The 14621-nt window shown below is 41.0% G+C and overlaps 1 protein-coding gene across 2 annotated transcripts in view; it reads left to right on the top strand.

Moving 5' to 3' along the window:
- Positions 1-6151: 6151 nt before the first annotated feature.
- The window catches only part of LOC120536008 (transcription termination factor 1-like), a 61522-nt gene continuing 53052 nt past the window's right edge, over positions 6152-14621 (top strand). For both annotated transcript variants that reach the window (XM_039764287.1, XM_039764288.1), the window contains exon 1: positions 6152-6359. The gene's annotated coding sequence lies outside the window, so the exon portion shown is untranslated. The remainder of the gene's footprint in view (positions 6360-14621) is intronic.

Here is a 14621-nt window from a genome sequence, read left to right as displayed (position 1 = left end):
AACACTGTGATTAACACAGTTTTTGTTATTATTATTACAAACTACTGAGTAAGATTTGGAGTTGCTGCAATGAAATTTTGGTCAAATGGACTCGCCTGCCTGCCACAACATTTTTTCCCTTTGATTTTCAGATTGTCTTTGAATTCAGCCCCTCTGTAAGTTGATCATTTCCATCAAACGATGTGGCTGCCATCCTTTCATTCCTAACACATTACCAGTCCATATCAGTAAAGATAGCCAGCAGGATTTTTTTTTTTTCCCCCATTGAGATCTGATGTGTTTTCAAAGTGTTCCTTCAATTTTTTTGAGTAGTTATATATATATATATATATATGTATGTATGTTCCGGCCAAAACCCGAAATTGGCCAAAGCGGGAAGTGTCTGGCCAAATCGGGGAATTGGCCAATGTTGCTGTAAATTGACCGGCCAGTGTCCGATCTTTACCTCTACTTCGGGATTTGGCCAGTTTGTGAAATGGCACGGGGTGATCAGCCAAAGTCGGAAGAAAAAAAGCATGAGCAGCGATTTGTTGCGCACTTAGTAGTGCGATTCCATCGATTGTAGCCTTGGCGGCTCTTGTTCAGAAAGCGGACGCCACTTGGTTGTTTCACAATAATTAAGATTAGGTATATAAGTAGGTTTCACATTTATGTTATCATTTGAGCCCTATAATAGTGACTTAACATCAGGGACCTATTTTATTGACCTTAAGGTTAGTATGTGGGCGAGGGGAAGGCTGTTTCAAGTGGCGTCCGGTTTCTGAACAAGACCCGCCTTGAGCAGTTTCTCGTGCAGAATGGAAAACTCACTTCTGAATCTGCATCTGAAATTTTTAAGCATCTTCACACTTTGAGCGGACAGTCTTAAATCAGCTCATCGAATTTTGGCCAGGGAGTTCTCACCACAAAGTAGCATATACACTGGTCATTTCTAGTAATTCGGACTTTGGCCAGACCCTTCAGCCAAAATGCGAATTGGCCAGCCAATTCAGGAACTGGCCGAACTTCGGGTTTTGGCTGTAATACACATTATATATACAGTGCATCCGGAAAGTATTCACAGCGCATCACATTTTCCACATTTTGTTATGTTACAGCCTTATTCCAAAATGGATTAAATTCATTTTTTTCCTCAGAATTCTACACACAACACCCCATAATGACAACGTGAAAAAAGTTTACTTGAGGTTTTTGCAAATTTATTAAAAATAAAAAAACTGAGAAATCACATGTACATAAGTATTCACAGCCTTTGCTCAATACTTTGTCGATGCACCTTTGGCAGCAATTACAGCCTCAAGTCTTTTTGAATATGATGCCACAAGCTTGGCACACCTATCCTTGGCCAGTTTCGCCCATTCCTCTTTGCAGCACCTCTCAAGCTCCATCAGGTTGGATGGGAAATGTCGGTGCACAGCCATTTTATGATCTCTCCAGAGATGATCAATCAGATTCAAGTCTGGGCTCTGGCTGGGCCACTCAAGGACATTCACAGAGTTGTCCTGAAGCCACTCCTGATATCTTGGCTGTGTGCTTAGGGTCGTTGTCCTGCTGAAAGATGAACCGTCACCCCAGTTTGAGGTCAGGAGCGCTCTGCAGCAGGTTTTCATCCAGGATGTCTCTGTACATTGCTGCAGTCATCTTTCCCTTTATCCCGACTAGTCTCCCAGTTCCTGCCGTTGAAAAACATCCCCACTGTCCTAAAAATCTGTTTAGAAACAATCGGTCCATCTTTTTTCCAATGGCGTTCTGCAGTTCGAGAGGCGCGGCGCAGCGATCGCATAGTTTCATTTAGCCAGGGAGCAGGTCTTCCCTTATTACAGCGTACTTGAGTAGAGCGATTGAGTCTAAAACCGTTTTACAAGAAGAATTAAGTTCTAAAATGGAATCATCGATACCATCACATTGGACATGTACATCAAGACAAGAGAATATACTTTTAAAATCGGATATAAAAGAAGAATTTAAAAAGTGAGAACAGCATGGAGCACAACTAGTAGTAGGAACATCAACAGTAATATTCAAATCCATTATAGAAAAGTGATCAGTAAAAGAGACATCGCATAAATCAATATTATTAACTGAAATATCACGTGTAAGAATAAGATCACCAACAATAAAAACTTTGTCATGGGAGAGGGTAATATCAGCCAGGAGGTCAGAGAATTCAGAAATGAAGATATCATTAATTTCAGGAGGTCTATAAACCACAGCAAACACCAAAGAAGGGGAGCTGCACACTTTGAAAAGTTGCATTTCGAAGGTACTAAATGGACCCCTTGTAAGGCTTCGACACAAGAACATCATTTTAGAAACAGTGGCAATGCCCCCACCACGACGAGTCAGCCGAGGAGAGTTTAAAAATGAATAACCTGATGGTACCAAGTCAGTAACACATGAAGAGTCACCATTTACAATCCAGGTCTCAGTGATGAAAAAGAAATCCAGTTTATTTGAGATAAAGTCTTGCAGAATAAAAGGTTTATTAGACACTGATCTCGGGTTCAAGAGAGCAGCCTTGATAGAAGTAGACTTTGCTGCGGGACGAGCACAGGTGAGCAGGCGAAAATTGGCAGCGCTTGCTCCCTGAGAACACACCGAGGAAGAGTGATGCTGCTTTGAGATGGAGAAATTAAATCCGGTATCCAGCACCCATGGACCAGGGATGGAGTCCTGTGCAGGAGAAGATGGGTCATGGATTCCCGATGCCTGCGAGTCGTCTAAGCTCTGGGACTGTTTAACAGCAAATATATCCTCTATTTTTGTGTATTTGCCACAGTTAATGGCTTCAGATCTTTAAACAAATAGTAATTTTAGATAGGCCAACCATTTCTAAATTGATACTTAATATGTTTAAGTAATAGTTACCCAACACCTGTATTGTCCCTGTGAAAAAGTAATAGCCCACTTACTTATTTAGTCAAAAACAGTTGACTAAAATAAATTGATCATTTGACTAAATGCTAAAGGTTAATCTAAACCACACCAAATATTGATCCTCATCATGAGATTGGAGATGTTACCATAAGATTTGTAGAAGAACGCTATGCCACTATCAAATAAAAAGAGATGAGGAAAAAAGGGACATTTGAACCAGTGGTGAATCTTTTCCGGAATTGCCTGTCTGACAAAATGATCCCAAGAGCACAGCAACAGCTCTTTCAGAATATCACAGATGTTCCCAGAATAACAATGAAAGAACCACAAGCCTCTCCAGCTTCAGCTGAAGTCACTGGTAAGGACTCCGTGATAAGAAAGAGACTGAGGGTAAAATGGGATTCAAGTAAAAGTAGCAAGGTGGAAATCTTTGCTTTCAAAGAGTAACATCAGTGCTTATCTGAAATTGGCAAAGAAACACCTGAATGATCTCAGTGCCTGTTGGAAAAATGCCCTATGGACAGACAGGTCAAAACTAGAACTCTTTGGGTGACACAGGATCCACTTTATCATCCAAGCTGCAAATGAGCAGCTTCAGAGCCATTGGCAGGTTTTCTTTACAAAACGGGCATACCTGCAGAGTCACAAATGAGTTCCATGAAGTGCGGCAAAGGTAAGCTGACTTTTTAAAGATAACGAGCCACCTAAAAGTCCCATGTAAAGAGAAAAAGGATCCGTATCAGTACTCTGTGCCAACGCGACACTGGTGTCAAAAGCATGATGAAGGTAAGATTTACTGTCCGATTTAACAAAATGCAGACTACTGCAGAGTCTGCAGTGGGCATGACTGGGTATTCTGAGGAGATGCAGGGCGTCCCAAGGCTGAAATCAGGGATCTGCGGCCTCATGTATAAACGGTGCGTACGCACGAAAATGTTGCATACTAACGTTTCCACGTTCAAATCGTGATGTATAAAACCTAAACTTGGTGTAAAGCCACACACATTTTCATGGTAGCTCCAACCCTGGTGTACGCAAGTTCTTCACTCGGTTTTGTAAATTGTCGGCACTCAGAGTCAAATCAGTGCTACTGTTCCAGTGTGGTTTCCCTTTCTTTTTTAGATCCACATCCCTGATGAGGCTTTATAACTACACTGAAATGAACAGCATATTGTTTATTAATTTAATGCATCTGATTGTAATTAACCTATAACAATATAATGGTCCACAGAATGGTCAAACTATTCCAAATACCACAGCTGCTTTAGCGTTGTTACTCTCACTGCACCTTCTTCTTTTTTCAGCTGCTCCCGTTAGGGGTTGCCACAGTGGATCATCTTTTTCCATATTACTCTCACTGCACCACTCGGAGTATTTATATCACTGTATCTGAGTGTGAATCACAGCTCAGCAGCTGATCGGAAAGAGAATTATCTGTATACAGCATCAAGAAATCAAGAACATACAAAACAAAGCATTTAACGTGCTACTTTAGTTAAGATGGGATTTGAGAAACTAGTAAATTAAACAATTTTAAGATTACGTTTATGATGTTCTACTTTAATGACAAAATAAACTACGTGATTAAAGTGGAAATTTCGAGATTAAAGTTGACATTTTGTGCTTTTCCCCCACTGTATGCCTATTTTTTTTCTCTGTACCCTAATTAGCTTTCAAATGACACTCAGACAGTGGGCTATGACTTGCCTTTTCACGGCGACTTTGATATGTGATTTCTTTTTTATTTCGGGCACTGTGCGACTTTGTGAACGTGAGCTTTCGAGTTTCTCCGACACTCTATGTCACTCGATCAACTTCCTTTTGTTGTTTATACCACTGTTTAAACCAACAAATAGTACGTTTTTCTTTGCCTCCACTTGGTATTCACTGAAATTCTTCTATTCCAACCCCCCGTGCTTTTGCCATTGCCTTTTCACAGAATGCTGAGCTTAAGGGCTATTTATATTGATTTGCATATTCAAAGAGGCATAATTCTGGGAGGAGATGGGGCAGGACAGCAGGCGCGTGTACATGCGTTACTTTTCACATTGACTGGGCTTTATGTAGCAGAAGAAGGTGGTAGTTGGCGTTCGCACAGATTTATGCATCTGGATTTTTTTGTGCATACGCACATTTCCGTTTTTGTCTGTACGCCATGTTATAGTGTGAATTCTACGCACACAGTTATTCATGAGGCCCCTGGTGTACCTTTTGCAGCAGCAGCACAGAGGGGAAGATAGCTGAGAGACTGCTACCTCTGTAGCCCCACCAACACTTCTACATCTGCCAACTTTCACTGGAATTACTTCAGACTCATGGGGCTAGGAAAAGGTGTGACAGATAGAGTTGCCACTGAGCACAGGTAAGCTGTGTGAAGCAGGGCTGCATAGGTGAACGATGAGGCAGCTTTCACTGTTGTTACAAGGCAAATGGAGGGAGAGTCTCCAAGCTCTGATCCAGACCTGCAATGGTGTTTGTAACATCAGTTGAATGAAGAAAAATGGCCAACACATACATTTTTAGCACCACACAAGGAGGCTAATCTGTTCACTTGTAATCATCAGATTACTGCACAGAAGTGTGGGGTTTAACACCTCACCTGCTCTGCAAGACAACACGGCACTCGACATCCATCCTGTGCCACCTAACAACAAAGTATTCAAGACCCCTGCTAATGTGTTTTTGCCACTGGCTACACGAAAACAAAGACCACCATGCCATTCTAAAGAGCTGTGTGCCACTGCGAGGATTTGGAAGTGGTGGCTGGTGACAGTGACATTGAAGGGAGGGCTATGTAACAGTACTGATGTGTAGCGTCAACCTGGGATGTGTCATCCATAGTAGGAGTTGCTCATTTGCATGATGGAATGCCAACTTAAGAATCAGCTGCAGGAGAGCCTGTAAAAACAGCACGCCTGCAGTGTCGCAAACAGAATTCCATTTAGTACGGCAATGGCAAACTGTTCTTTTGAGAACTGCGAGCAATGCAAAGGACAGGGGATCCTTTGTGAAACTCTGCGCTGGTGTTAAAATGCAAGCTAGCCCTCAGCTGTGGAAAAAGTGAGCTTTTCTTGTCTTGTCTGCGGATTGTGTCTCGCCTTGCGTTTAGAAGTTGCGCTGTTTTGTGACTGTCGACGCTTCAAGTAAAACCATTAAACCATTACACCTTACGCTGCTTTGAAAATGCGAGGACGACCGCTCCAAGATGGCCGGGCCAGTGACATACATTGATGAACGCGGGGTTCATTTTACGTCATCACTTCGCGACGGAACCCGAAAACAAAATCTCACATGTGGAACACGAATATTGAAGTGGCGCTCCCCTTTTATTAGAAAAATAACTTCTTCGCTTTGATTAGCGTATTGATACATATTTTAATAGTTTTCTGTGCATTATAAGAGGACATCTGTTCCGATTAATGTTATTTTACTTCCGGATCGAGAAGTGCCTTCTGTAGTGGGAAGAAGAACTCTTCATGAAAGTAAGGCGTGCATGCATTTGTAAACACGTTTTAGTAAATTTGAAACATGGTGAAAATCATATTCATGTTGTTATTATTATTGTTATGTTCAGTTACGTGTGTCCACGAGGCAATTTATTTTTGCTTAATACATGTTTATCCCTCGCACATTTCTATGGCTTCTGCACTCTGAGCGTGCGCTTGTATTTTTGGAATCAGAATCGGGTTTATTGGCCAATTGTGCACACATACATGGAATTTGACTCCGATTGTGGCGACTTTCCAATTATAAGTATATAATTACAAATCGACATACACACAACAGTTAATCACACAGCTGAGAGATTTAAAAAAAAGACAGAATGTAAATATATATGCATACAAAGTGCAGAGTGCCACTCAGTGCAAGAAATGCTGAAGTAAACCCTGGAAACGATAAAAAAAAAACAAGTATTGCAAGGCTGGGAGGTTTGGGGGATGAAGCTAAGCATTAGTGAGCTTGATGGACGGTGAGGGAAAAAACTTTTCTTTTATCAGTTTTGACGTATATTAATTTGTAACGCCTGGCTGATGGAAGAAGTTCATAAAGGTTGTGGCCTGGGTGTGAGGTGTCAGTAATAATTTTCATAGCCCATTTCGTGACTCTTTAATAATACAGATCCAGTAAGGTGGGCAGACCCGACTGACTATTCGCTTAAGCCTGTTTTTGTCATTGATCTGTTATGGACGAGCTGAGATCAGACTCGATGACTGCTGTGGAAAACTGAATCAGGATCGTCTGCTACTGTTTATGATGTATTCGAGTCGTTTGTGCACCTGCCGATTCTGTCCTCTTGCTGTTATCCGCCTTTTCTTGTATTCTGCGAGTTCCTTTTTATTATTACCACGCGTCTTTTAACTTCACCTGTTTGTTGCCTGTTACAAATCTAATCATCGATATTTAGATCGATACTTTATTATTCCCAAGGGGAAATTCACAAAAATAAGTAAAGAATTGCCCATGATCACAGAAGGCACCGACGGTTTATAACGCCATTTTCTCTCAAGTTGTCTCGATTTAATCTTATCTTTTATCTTTGCGCCGGCTCGGCTGCCCCGATATCGTCTTCCTACCTCGTCAGGTAAATAAGGAACCACAAGCATTTCTTCTCAGTGCTTTAAGCTGACTACTTGAATAGGCGATTCTCGGAGTGTAAAAATCCATGTCAAGTAGTAAAATAGTAAAAAGTGTCCAGGGAGCAGTTCCACATAGAAGAAAGTGGTAGAAGTGATTAGTGAAATAGAGAAAAATAGAGAGAAAAAGGTAAAAAGATAAAGTCATATACGGAGCTGCTGGAAAGGCTGCCACTCGGATGCGGCGCCGGAAATGAATTGCATTTAACCCACTTCCTATTGTCCAAATGACTTGGAAATTTTGCACACTTACTTCCGATGACAATACATGAATCAATAATCAGTTTCACCAATTGATCAATTTATCCATGTTAATTAAGGAATGAAATTTTCATGTGAAGAATAGTTAAAGATTTCGCCAATAGATGGCGCTAATAACAGATAGAAATATTAAAGGAAGTGTTCAAATATTGATTACAAAATTATACTAAAACAAACCCAAGACTAAAAAGTTTAAAATAATATATATATAAAAAATACTTTTTAAAACAACGCTTATATTAAGTAAAAAAGTTAGAAATAAGTCTCTCATACATCACTCGTAAAATAAAAGCGTGGGCGCTTGTCATCTATCCATCCATCCATCCATTATCCAACCCGCTGTATCTTAACTACAGGGTCACGGGGGTCCCAGCCAACACAGGGCGCAAGGCAGGAAACAAACCCTGGGCAAGGTGGGCACTTTTCATCAATCAATAAAATTTTAGCAAAAGCGCCCACCTTTTATTTTACCAGTGATGTATGAGAGACTTATTTTTTACTTTTTAGTACACTTTTTAACTTAATATAAGCATGGTTTCTAAAAAGTATTTATATATCCTTTTTCCTAATTGACCCGTTTTGGGTGTTGGCTTGCATTGAAAGCTTATAATGTTAACTTTTCGTTTGTTAAACCCGTTGTGAGGCAGCAATCAGAGAGCGGCGGTAAAAAATGAAGGGACGAGAAAGCAAGGAGGAGAGTCCTTTTTTTGTGTTATTAAAGTGTGCAAAACACACACATACCATTTCAAAACTAATTCGGGAAGAATAATAATAATAATACATTTTATTTGAAAGCGCCTTTCAGAACACTCAAGGACATTGTACACAGTAAAAATAATAAAAGTAAAAAAAATAAAAAGCAGGCAAAAGAGCAGGTAATTTACAAGATCATAAAACAGTTCCAAGATAGGAAAATGGAGAAAGTTATGTGGGATAAGCTATTTTGAATAGGTGAGTTTTTAGTCTAGACTTAAAAAGAGAGAAAGAGGTGATGTTTCTTATTTCAGGAGGTAGGGAATTTCAAAGTCGAGGAGCAGAGCAACTGAAAGCCCTGCTCCCCATAGTGGCCAGACGGGGGACAGGGACAGAGAGAGAAAGAGAAGAAGAGGATCTGAGACACCGAGATGGGATGATGATCTGTACCAAATCAGAGAGATATGGAGGAGAGAGATGATGAATAGCCTTAAATGTATACAGAAGTATTTTAAAGTTAATGCGATATTTGACCGGAAGCCAATGGAGCTGCTGGAGAACAGGGGTGATGTGGTGAATAGAAGGGGTCCTGGCGATAATACGGGCAGCAGAGTTCTGAACACGTTGAAGCTTATGAATTGATTTTTGAGAAAGACCAAAAAGAAGTGAATTACAATAGTCAAGCCGAGAAGTAACAAGGCTGTGAACAAGAATGGCAGTGGCCTGTGGAGTAAGAAAGGAACGGAGACGATTGATGTTACGCAACTGAAAATAAGCAGACCGAGTGACATTATTGATGTGTGAATTAAAAGACAGAGTACTGTCAAGGATGACACCCAAACTTTTCACACATGGGGAAACAGAGACCGGCAAGTTATTGATAGCAATAGAAAAACTATTAGTTCTGGATAATGTTGATTTAGAGCCTACCAGGAGAAGCTCTGATTTATTGCTGTTGAGTTTAAAAAAAGTTAAAAGAGAACCATGTATTTAGTTCAGCTAAACAGAGAGTGAGGGAGGATGGGGGGAGAGCAGAATCAGGTTTGGTGGACAGATAAAGCTGGGTGTCACCAGCATAACAGTGAAACTGAATATTATATTTACGAAAAATATATCCAAGCGGGAGAAGGTAGATAATGAAAAGAATGCAATGTACAGCTTTCTTAAGTTAAAGGAAAAAATGATACAGGTAAATAAGAAAACGCAATAATATTGTCAAACCAACGTAACCCTGTTCAGGTCACAGAGGACATCGAGGATCTTTTATTGTCATTCCAACATCCATGTGCAGAAACGAAATTCGGTATTCGGGCCCGGTAATTAAACAGTGCCCACAACCAGAAAATTTGTGAAATTCCCCTTGGGATTAATAAAGTATCTATCTATCTATCTATCTATCTATCTATCTATCTATCTATCTATCTATTAAATAGTGCCTTTCACTCTATTTATCTATCTATCTATCTATCTATCTATCTATCTATCTATCTATTATATAGCACCTTTCATATCTATCTATCTATCTATCTATCTATCTAATCCCACAATAGCATGACCGATCCTGCAGGCTTTTTGGATTTGTTGCTGATAACAGTCTGGATGGTCCTTTTCGTCTTTGGTCCGAAGCACACAGCGTCCATAAAAAAAAAAGATCTGGAATACTAAGGCGTCTGACCACAGTATACATTTCCAAGGTGTGTTGATCCATCCCAGAGGCCTCCGAGTCCAGAGAAATCAACGCCACTTCTGGACGTGGTTAAAAATAATTCTTATGTTCACAGTAAAGTTTTAAGTGGCGTTTGTGATTGTAACTCCATATTGTAGTGCTTGACAAAGGTTTGTTGAGTGAGCCATTGCCTATGTGGTGAGATCAGCTAGTGGTCAGTGACGGTTCTTGATATGCAGTGCCTGCCATCTGAGGGGTCGGAGATCACGGGTGTTCAGCATAGGCTTGCGCCCTTGCCCTTTACGCACTGAAATTCCTCCAGGTTCATTGATTTGTTTAATGATATTATGCACTGTAGAGGGAGAAATATGCAAATGCTGTTTTTCACCAGTTCAATAATTGTCTCACGCATTTGTTGACCAACTGGAGATCCTCTGCCCATCGTTGCTCCTCAAAGACTCAGCCTTTCGTGGGTGCTGCTTTCATACCAAATCATGATTAACATCACCTGTTGACATCGCCTGTATGAAGTCCCATCATCATTTGATCTCATTCCTGGCCCAAATTTGCACCTGTCCCAACTTTTTTTGGAGTGTGGCGCAAGTCTGAAATACAGGAGTGGATGTATAGTAACAAATGAAATGTCTGGGGTTCATACTGTCTACAATGAATGAAGTCCAAGTACTGTAGATTTAAGAATCACTGCATTTTAAATTTCCATACTTTTTCTGATTTGGGGGGTTGTATTTATTCATTGACCCTGGCTGAAGAAATCATTCGGAAATTGATTTCTCTGTATGTTTAGCATTCGTTTGCTCAGAGGTTGATGCGCTTGCTGCTTCCTTCTTTACTCCACCCTTGTGGCCCGCTTCTTCTCTTCTTTCGTCGGCGTCCTTTCACGTTAAAATTGATTAAGTCAGTTTTTGTGTTTGCAGATACTTAGTACTTTTTCACTTAAGTCTTCAATCTGCCTCAAGAATGATTCACGATATGAACAGGTATAGGGAAGTGACGGCAAAGGTGGTAGGGAATGAGAATGGCGCCCTTACACATGCCCTGCTGCCGAGAGTTGATTCTATAATATAATAAAAAGAGGAATAACCTTGAAGGTCAATCGTCACCCCGAAAGAGGACAGTAGACGTCACATAGTATATGTGTACCAAATTTCAGGGCAGTTGGTCAAACGGTTTGCGAGCGACAGGTGATTTAAAGTCCTGGACAGACAAACGGACAGCCATGGTAGCGTATTAGATATGAAGACCAGTAATGGCACACTGCACGAATCCACTTGACTTGACCATTCCTAGTTTTCATCCTCTTTCTCTGTACGTTTTCCATTCGTTTGCTCAGAGGTTGATGTGCTTGCTGCTTCCTGAGCAGCTCCTCTTTTCTCCACCACCTAATCAAAGCACCGTGATGTCCCTACATTGATGGATTAAAGGCCAGAAGTCCACGTGACCGTCACCATCAAGTCCATCCATGAAAACCCTGAATACAATGAGGACTGATCATTTATGTTAGGTAGAATGCCTCGAGGGGGCATTCGGTACCCCTGCAGGTTTTAATTTTTTCTCTCCAGCCGTCTGGAGTCTTTTTTTTGTTTGGCCATCAGACCTTACTTTTATTCTATGTTAATTAGTGTTCTCAGATTTTAATTCTTACTTTCTTTATCATGTAAAGCACTTTGAGCTACATTATGTGTATGAAAATGTGCTCTAGAAATAAACGTTGTTGTAGTGCCCTGCTTCTTCTCTTCTTTTGTTGGCATCTTTTCACGATAAAACTGTTTAGGTCAGTGTTTGTGTTGCACTTGCTTAGCGTGTTTTCTTTAATTTTTCACTTAAACCTTCAATCCGCCTCAAGAATGATTTAAGATATGAGCAGGTAGGGGAAGTGACGGCAAAGGTGGTAGGGATGAGAACGGCGCCCGTACGCATGCGCCGCACAGCCGCCTTGCTGGCCACTGCCGAGAGTTGATTCTACAATAAAATAATAAAACGAGTAATAAAAACCATAACCCCGAAAGCAGACAATAGAGGTCACATAGCATATTTGTAACAAATGTCGGGTCAATAGATCAAAAGGTTTGCGAGCTACGGGTGATTTAAAATCCTGGACAGGCAAACGGACAGCCATGGTAGCGTATTATATAAGAAGATAATATTACAGCAAACCACAAACCCCTCTCAAGTACAGGGGGTCCTCAGGTTACGACACAGTTCCGTTCCTACAACAGTGATGTAACCCGAATTTTGGTGTAAGTCGAAACACACTCTAGCCTAAGTAAGTTACCTGTCTTAACACATTTGCAAAATCATAATCTAGAACATAAAAACACAAAATCTAAGCCTCAGAAAAAGGAAAAGGACATAAATATATTGTACTGTATCCATCCATCCAACCATTTTCTAATTGGTTCCTGCCTTGTGCCCTGTGTTGGCTGGGATATCGTACTGTAGTAACAGAAAAAAACGAGTGTTTTATGGGAGTGAGCGTTGAATGTCGAAGCATTGTAACCCGAGGACCCCCTGTATACACCATAATGACTAAAACAAAAGAATTTATGAGGCATTATGCAGGCATATTACCGTTAGTATACTGGAGCCTTTGTAACATTTCATGATGCACTTCTGCTGAATAATTTGTGGAGTTAGTGTGTCATAGAGAGGTTGTGCAATATTGTTCATAATGGTACTCGGCTTTTTTTGTTTTTATTCTCTCTTCCACTACTACCTTCAGGGAGGTCCAGGGTGTGTCCCATAGCTGAGCCTGCCTTCTTAATCTGCTTGTTGATCCGGTGGGCCTCTCTTGAAGTGATGTTACCAGTCCAGCACACCACACTGGCCATCACAGAGTTGAAGAAGATCTGCTCTGCCCTTTTTTTTTTTTTATATATATATATAGATCTTCTGTGTTACAAGACAAGTCCAGCCTGTCATTGATGTGGACCCTCAAGCACTTTTAGAAGTGCACTACCTCCACATTCACTCCCTGAATAGTTACTGTGTGTGGAGGCTCTTAAGTGCGGTGAAAATTAATAACCATTTCCTTGGTTTTGCGAATATTGAGCTGGAGACATAAACTAAAGTTCTCCACCTGACTCCTCTCCTCTGTCTCATCTCCCCTTATCAATACACCACATAAGTTCAGAATCATTGCAAAATTTCCACAAGTGACGTGACTTGCTGTTCTATTTATAGTCTGATGTGTACAGAGTGAAGATGTTGAGAGACAGGACCGTTCATCATGGTGCTCCATCACATCAACATCAAAGACATCGTCCTTGAGTCTTTCAAGCTGTCTGTCCAACGGATGGTGTTTTGATTTGGGGAAAATGGTTCAGGGGGTTCTTTAGAGTAAGTGGGCAAAAATCAGAGAGAAGAGGTCCGATACTTCAATAAAATTTACTTATTCATTTATAACATTTAAATACATATAATGTAGTATAATGCAGTAGCGATAGATTATAGAAACAAGTATATGCTTACAGTAATATATCAAAAGACACAAACTTGTGCTTATCAAAAGACCCAGAGCCATCATCCTAGACCAGTAGACTGAGGGAGCCCGCATGTCAGTCTCGTCAGAGGATCAACTCGTGAGCCTGGTCCAATACCGGGCGGTGCGCGCATTCCCCACGGTTGAGCTTCCAAAGAAACTGAGGGCAGAACCTTCCCTTATATACTAATTGAGTGTCCTTGCCCCAAAAGCGGCTTACGTGCAAGCAATGTATACAGAAGTGCTCAGTTTCAGTACACACTCTTCCACGGGACACGGTATTGTTTTTTCTTCTACTTGGCCCTGACTGAAGCAAGTGCATGGTACTAGAAGACACAGTAATATGCTTACATGTGAAAAAAGCCCCTCGAAGTGAAAAACAACTCCTTACATAGCCTTGGCTGTATCTTTAGAACATTCCCGGCTGTTTTTCTGAAAACAGCTGGCTTTGCGCTGGAGCGACCAACGCCCATCTGCACTCCTGATCCCCTTCCCCTCTTTATTTCACCTTTGCTTTTTACAGAGAAAAATCCTTCCATTACAGATGGTTCAGTATCCAGGACACCATAGGCTCATCCACCTGCCTGTCACTCCGCTTACCCCTTAGTGGAGATTGCTGGATGCTACCGATTGTAAAATATGCACGTGGAGTGTCATTTGATCCTATTTCGATGTTGCTGATGACAAATATAATAATTTTTTTTTAAATCAAAAAACATTCCATACGTGCAAGTCCAGTTTAACAAATGTGGTTTGAAACAAATTGACCCCTACCCATGAGAAAGAGAGCTAGGTAAGCAGAGTAGAACTTTAATTATAGTAAAAATATCCATCCATCCATCCATTTTCCAACCCGCTGAATCCGAACACAGGGTCACGGGGATCTGCTGGAGCCAATCCCAGCCAACACAGGGCACAAGGCAGGAACCAATCCTGGGCAGGGTGCCAACCCACCGCAGGACACACACCAAACACACACTAGGGCCAATTT

The sequence above is a fragment of the Polypterus senegalus genome, chromosome 9 (genome assembly GCF_016835505.1).
Source record: "Polypterus senegalus isolate Bchr_013 chromosome 9, ASM1683550v1, whole genome shotgun sequence".
Classification (NCBI taxonomy): domain Eukaryota; kingdom Metazoa; phylum Chordata; class Cladistia; order Polypteriformes; family Polypteridae; genus Polypterus; species Polypterus senegalus.
The sequence above is the reverse complement of the archived record's forward strand: the minus strand, read 5'-3'. Positions and strand labels throughout refer to the sequence as shown.